This window comes from Hydra vulgaris, chromosome 01, assembly GCF_038396675.1.
Source record: "Hydra vulgaris chromosome 01, alternate assembly HydraT2T_AEP".
Lineage (NCBI taxonomy): Eukaryota > Metazoa > Cnidaria > Hydrozoa > Anthoathecata > Hydridae > Hydra > Hydra vulgaris.
The window spans coordinates 56,038,406-56,046,017 of record NC_088920.1 but is presented as its reverse complement, the minus strand read 5'-3'; positions in this window follow the sequence as shown (position 1 = coordinate 56,046,017).

Genomic DNA, 7,612 nt, shown 5'->3' with positions numbered 1-7,612 from the left:
GGAGGGGTCTTCAAATAGCATACAAAAGCGTATGGGGGAAGGGTTTAATTTGAAAGTACGTACTTCACTTTTCTAATTTATCACAATTAACCAGCTAACCAATAGAACAATTCAAATTCTGACTAAAGATCCGAGTTTGTCAACATAAAAAGATGTATAATATAGGGGAGTAAAGGGCATAGTTTTCTTCTACGCACGCACATGGCACCTCATATTGGCCCTGACTTTGCTTAAAAATATTATTTTTTAATAATATTTGGTAATAATATTTTTTATATATAATATATATTTATATATAATTTTATATTTAATATTAATAATATTTTATAATAATATTATTTTTTATTAATATTTATAATTTTGGTTAATAATAAACAAAAAAACTGAAACAGTATTTATTTGTTATTCAAATTATTTCTGTATAGAATCAAGCATAGAATAAATTTTAAATAAAAAATTACTTTAGCATCTAGCTGTTATAAGATTTCAACTTGCATATAATAATGCAATTTTTAATATATTTATTTTTTATTATTATTTAACTTTTATTTCGCTGATTAAACAATATTACAATTTTTCATATAAAATAATTAACATCGTAAACATAAAAAACCTTTATAAAAAACGTTTTTAATCTTTTTAATTTATAATATATACTGTTATAATCAGTCAGGGACTCAAAGAAGGTAAGGATGATGCGTTTATCATCACAACTTTTTTATAGAGCCCCTTCAGTCACTATTGAAATAAAAAATAAAAAACACTTTAATTTTTAAAGAAAAATAAAAAATTTAATAAAATTAAAACACATAAGAAGAAAAAAAATAAATAAAAAGAAAAAATACAAAAAAATCTGAAAACAAATACTGTAAACTATAATATATATGCCAGGAATTAAGGAGATGCATTTTAGTTTGTTGTTTAAACGATGAAATGCTTTTTAGGTCTTTAATATTTTTATTTTGGAAACAATTCCATATGGATGGACCTCGGTTTGTAATTAGAAAACTTGACTGCTGCGATTTAATTTTTCCTAGTTGATAGTCGTTCCTGGTATTTGAACGCAGATTATGTTTTTCAGAAAATGATATAAGAAAGTTATCTGGAAAAACGCTTGGTAGAAGATTGTTTTTATATTTATACATAAAAATTAATATCTGTAATGTGTTAAGTTTCTCAATATCTAGAACCATCATGCTTCTCATCACTGGGGCCGGGTTTACAAACCTATTTAAATAATTAATTGCTTTGCATGCATGGTTTTGCAGACTTTGCAATTTTAGCAATTTGGTTTTATGGGTGCTGGCCCATACAATATTTGCGTACAAAAGCTGACTATGTACAAGACTAAAGTAAAGCATATCACGTGATTTACTATCGAGAAAAGGTCTTGACTTATACAAAACACCTATTACAGAGGACACCTTTGTTTCAAGAAGACCAATATGGTTTCTCCATGACAAATTTTCATCAAAAGTAATCCCAAAAATTTTGTGCATTTGTCACGTTTAATTTGATTTTTATTAATAAACAGTTTAGGCAGCTTGATTGATTGATTGCTTTTTTTTATGAAATAGAGTAAAGCTAGTTTTTTTACAATTTAGGGATAATTTATTTGCTATGAACCAGAGGTTGAAATTTTCGAGTTCAATAATCATAGTTTCAAACAAAGTCTTTGCATCAGGATGATTACAAAATAAATTTGTATCGTCAGCATACATAATAGTAGATATTTTTTGGGAAGCTTTATGCATATCGTTAATATATATTAAAAAGAATAATGGACCTAGAATTGAACCCTGAGGAAATCCACACGTAATATCAAGGGCTCCTGATGTTTCTAGTAGTACAAATTGCTTTCTGTTAGACAAGTAGCTTTGAATCCACTTAAATGTTGAGCCTATTATGCCGTAATAGTTTAGCTTGGAAAGTAAAATACTGTGATCAACTGTATCAAAGGCCTTGGAAAGATCAATAAAAACTCCTAATACCAGTTCATTGTTTGTCAACAAGTTTAATAATAGCATGTTCAGTAGAGCAATTGCTTTGAAATCCAAACTGATTTTTGTATAATAAATTGTTTAATGTAAAGTACTTATTAACTCTATTATAAATTGCTCTCTCATATACTTTTGAAAAAACTGGGAGTAGAGAAATAGGTCGGTAGTTAGAAAATTAAAATTATTGCAATCACCTTTTTTGAGAATGGGATTAATTTTGGCTAATTTAAGTTGTCAGAGAATATACTATTTTCAAATGAAGATGATATTAAATAAAATAATGGTTTACAAATGCTGTCTATAACATAAATAGCTACATTACTGGAAATACCATCATATCCACATGACTTGTTGCGTTTAAGTTCAATAATTGCTTTATTAAATTCAAGTTTAGTTATTTTTTCATTATTTATACTTGTGTTGAGTTTTTCTCCCAAAAAATTATTAAATGTTTTATTTGGTTGCGCAATGTTAGAAGCAAGAGAGAGGCCAACATTAACAAAATATTTGTTAAATTCTTGACATATATTTGTTTCACTTGTTATAATTTTTTTTATCGGAAATTAATTTTTGTGGTAAGCAAGTATGCTTCTTTTTTTCTCTTCCTGTTAGTTGGTTTATAACAGCTCAAGTCCTTTTTATATCGAATTTATGCTTATCAAGCTGATTAGAAAAATATCTTATTTTTGCTTCTTTTATATTATGTTGAAAAAACTTTTTATAATTTTTGTAGATTTTGTCATCATCTTTATTTTTTGATTTTAAAAATTTTACGTAAAGTTTTTGTTTTCTTTTTGATGCTTTAATTAAAGTTATTGTCATCCATGGATTCTTATATCCTTTGTTTTTTATTTCTGTAGTTATTTTTGGGCATATATTATCAAAGATATTTTGAAATGTACTTGAGAAATTATCAAAAGCAATATTAGGATCTGTTGATGAATAAACGTTGTCCAATCGTTCTATTTGGAGTTTTTTTTTTTAAATTATTCAGGTTTTTTATAGAAAGATTTCTGTAAGTCACAAAGATTTTTTTATTGTCAATATTAGATAGTACTTCGCGTGCTATATAGAAAACCGGAAAATGATCAGAAAAATCTGCAATAAAAAGGCCTAATTCAAATTTAGTATTTAGGGAACTGTTTGTTAAAATATTGTCAATCACAGAAGAGGATTGGTTAGTAATGCGGGTGCGTTTAAAAATGGTGGGTATTACATTAAATTCAAATAGTAAGTTGAAAAAGTTTTTTATGTTTGCAAACTTTTCATAACATAATGCGTCCATATTTGTATCTCTCGCGAAAAAAACGTGCTTGTTTTGTTTACTCATTTGAGACATAAAATTTCTTAAGATATTAAGGAAGTTAACTTGTTTACCACATGGCGGTCGATACGATGAGGAGATTAAAAACGATTTACCAGAAGTATTTAACACTTCAATGCACAAAGTTTCAATATGTTTATTTGTTTTTGGAAATGTGTTGTTTTTTTTTAATTCAAATTTATCAAGAATATATATTGCAACGCCACCTCCCTTGCTGATTACACGTGGTTGACTTATCATTTCATATGAATCTAAATTGTAAAGGGAATTTTCGGGCATGCGCGAATTTGCATCTTCCCAAGTTTCTGATATACATATTACATCAAAAAGATAATTTAAAGAATAATAAAAATGTTTAAATGATTCAAAATTTTTGTTCATTGACCGTGTATTAATACTTAAAATGTTTAAATCTTTGTTATGTTTTTCTCTCTTAAATTCTTCTGGTTTATAATATTCATTATTTAAGCAGTTAATATCTATTTCAGTCAAAAAATTATAATCATTTTTGTTATATTTCAAAATTTCAAAAATAGGTGATATTAATTTTGTCAAATTAGCTTCATTGTCATGCATTGTTTTAGATATATTCATTGTTAATATAATCCTTAATAAAAACCTTAATTTAGTACTTAATAAAATAATTAAAACGTAAATAAATAAATTACTTGCTTTTAACACCCTCGTTTTCGTTTTTTCATTTCTCTTACCACTAATCGATTATATATGACTTTCGCGTATTTTCCGTTACCACGATGTATTTTTGCCTGGACAAAAAGCTCTTTACGAATTCGCATTGTTTCATCGCTGTAGTCTTCGTTGATAAATATGTTTTTTCCCTTGAGTTTACGAGCATTAGATAAGATGTTTTCCTTGTCCTGCTAGTTTAATATTTTGCAGACAATAGTTCTAGGCTTACCATTAAATTTACCGACACGATGTGCTCTTTCTATAACAACTGGATCCGCAATTTCAAGGTCTTCCTTAAATAGTAGGCTAACTTTTTTTAAAACATCATTAAAATTTTCGTTATTTGTTTCTTTGATTCCGACAATTCTTAGATTGTTACGTCGGTTTCGATCCTCAAGATCGACTGTTTTTCTTTTATTTTCATTTGAATCGTTGCTTAATTTTCCGTGGAATGATTTAATACCAACAATAGTTTCTTTAATTTCTGCCATTTTGCTATCAACCTTGCTCACTTTTGTCTCCATTTGATCACCAACAAAAGTAAGCCCACGTTTAATTTCTTCAATGTCTTTGGCTAAGTTATCAACTTTTTCAAGAACACTGAGCAAACTTTCCTTAAAACATTTGAAAATTGTATCTCCTTGCAATGACATGAGTTCTCTAAGCATTCCCATCGTTATTACTTTATCGTTATCCATTTTTTATGTTTTTTTAATATCGGTTTATATTTTTATAGATATACAACATATATATGTAAATTCATATATATATATATATATATATATATATATATATATATATATATATATATATATATATATATATATATATATATATATATATATATATACATATATAAATATTTTAAGATAAGTATATAAAAAATAAATTATTTAATTTGTTTTTTTCACTTTTTTTTTACTTCTTCAACACATCTGCTCTGCTCAAAGTGCGTATATTGCTTGCAAACGTATATTATATTGCAAAGTGCGTATATTGACAATAAACTTTACAATAATATATTGAGAAGTTTTGATAATGAACTATTGATAATCTATTTAAATGAGCTCACTAATATTATTATTGATAAATAGAGTTGTATTCTTTGGCACTTCAGTACAGATTTTTTGATTATATGAAGAGAACTTCAGTATCTTTGGAATTGAACTGACTTTTCTCAGATATCAGAACTTTCAATATCTTTGGAATTGAACTGACTTTTCTTATTTTAACTGAGTTAGCTTTTTTAGATAAGTTTTGAATCTTTTTCTCTTGTTTTTGTTGTGCTTTATTTTCTTTTTCGTTTTTAATTTTTTTTATTCATCTGGTACGAATTTTTTTTTTTACCATATCGTTCAATTAAGATTGCATTGCTTCTTGAGAAGTTAATACAAAGTATTTTTAAACCTTTTTTCGATTTTCTTTTGTCTTGATAGCATATATCTTTGGATAAGGCAAAATATCACTGTCACTATCATTAGTTGAATGCTTTGTACACGAAATAATTGGTGTTAGACTAGGCTGAAGAATAGTTTCAATTGACATCTGATTACAATGATCAGTGGTTTCATTGGAAAAAAACTAAATTGTCCAGTCGTTTCATTTGGAACAGGAATTGGCTGAACATTGGATTCATTTAAAACTGGAATAGGAACTATGGATTCATTTGGCATTGGAACAGAGTCATCTGTTTCTAAAATGGCATGTGTACATGAAATCTGTTTCAGTTCGAATTCTTTATATAATTTATACAAAGGATCTGGGATGTCGTAGATTTTGAATACAGAAGTTGAAAGTTGTTAACTGCTCATGAGTTAAATAAGTATCCCATATTAAAGAAGCAGTATTGTTGTCAAGGTTTACCAAAATATTATCTATTTTACATTCAGATATGCTTTCAGGTTTATTTGCGCCTAATTCTACTTCAAAATCGACTTTTTCTTCTATTGCATTTTGGAATCTTGTAATTCTAGTGTCAGTTTTAATTGGGTGCAGACATGATTCAAGCAGATCATTTTTGTCAAGTAGCTGTTCTATGGAATAGATAGAATTAGGTAAGTAAACTGTGCTTGGAACAGCAGACGGGTTATATGGATTAATGCCACTTGATCGAAACCCTGAAATAATATTGTCAGCTGTGAGGGCTTGATCCCAGGCTTTCCTGAAAAGCCCACAAAAACTTGACTTGTCAACAGTAACTCCAGGATATTCATTTATTAATTCCTGACATGTTTGATTATAATATTTTAAAAGGACCAAATACTGTGCGAACTAGAGGCTGGAGCCAATGGAAACAAAGTGCTGGCATTTCCACAATATGAATGTTATTTTTGATTGCAACAGACAATAACTCAACAGAGTTATGAGAATCGTGACCATCGATTATGAGAATTTGTGGTCTATCTCTACCTATATTAGGCAAGAAAGAATTAGTGAACCAAAGAAATTCCTTGCTTTGTCTAACCTGTCTCACTAAAACTCCAATTTGAGACTGATGGGGCATAGGCAGTATTAAAAATATGAAGAGACCTTGTTTTACCTTTTGCTATCAAATGTGGAGGTACTAAACCACCAGCAGCATTTACAGCAGCAATAATGGTTATGGTTTCACGTTTTCGAGATGTGCGAAATTAAAAATACCTCTTTTTGCAATTATTTTTGGAGGTTAAAAATTCATCTGTAGCCCAGACTCATCTATATTCCAAATCAATAAAGGCTTTAAAAGGGCATGTGTGTCCCTCAAAACTTCATGTAGTGAATAGAAATATTTAGCTACTTTTGGTACAGACATGCATTGATGGCGAACTGATGAAGTACCATCAGGCTCTCGCAAAACTAAATTTATATGTCGCTGATTAAATAAACGCCACCATTTTTCTGAAGAAGTTGAACGTTTAAACTTTAAATTGTTTTTTATGGCTAAATCTGAAGCATATTTTTTAAATTGTTTTTTTCCGAATCCAAATCCAAGGGCAGCTCTTGTTGCAGCATATTCAACTAATTTTAACTCTAAATTTGTAGATAATATTGGACTAGGTCTGGGCTTAATGCCAAGAACTGAACCTCCCTTAAGATATTTACCAAGGGTTGACCAAGGAATACTATATTGTACTGCAGCTTCTCGTTGCGAAATTAAGTTATTTTGAACAGCTGCAATTACATTTTTTATGTTACTGTTGGATCACTGAAATCTCTTTACTTTTGTCACTTTCTGGTTCAACTTAGAATTAAAATTAGAGACAGGAGCCTTTTTAATTTCCTTTTTGTTGTTGTAATTTTTGTCGTTTTTCCCATAATTACTCAAATTAACTAAAATATAGAGTATACTAACTACAATAGTTGACCTTACATATATCTAATCTAAATATATTATCATAACATACACAGATGTCATAAACAAACACATATACAAGCATAAAATACATATCTATGCATCAATATAACAGACATAGCATACATAAGTACAATCGTTGAATACAACATATTTTTTTTTTTTTTTACAGGAAAAAAAAAGAAACTGATAATAAAATAATATATAAAGTTTTTTTATAATATGGTTTTTTATCAATAAAACGCTACTTGAAAAAGAGTTGTCTAT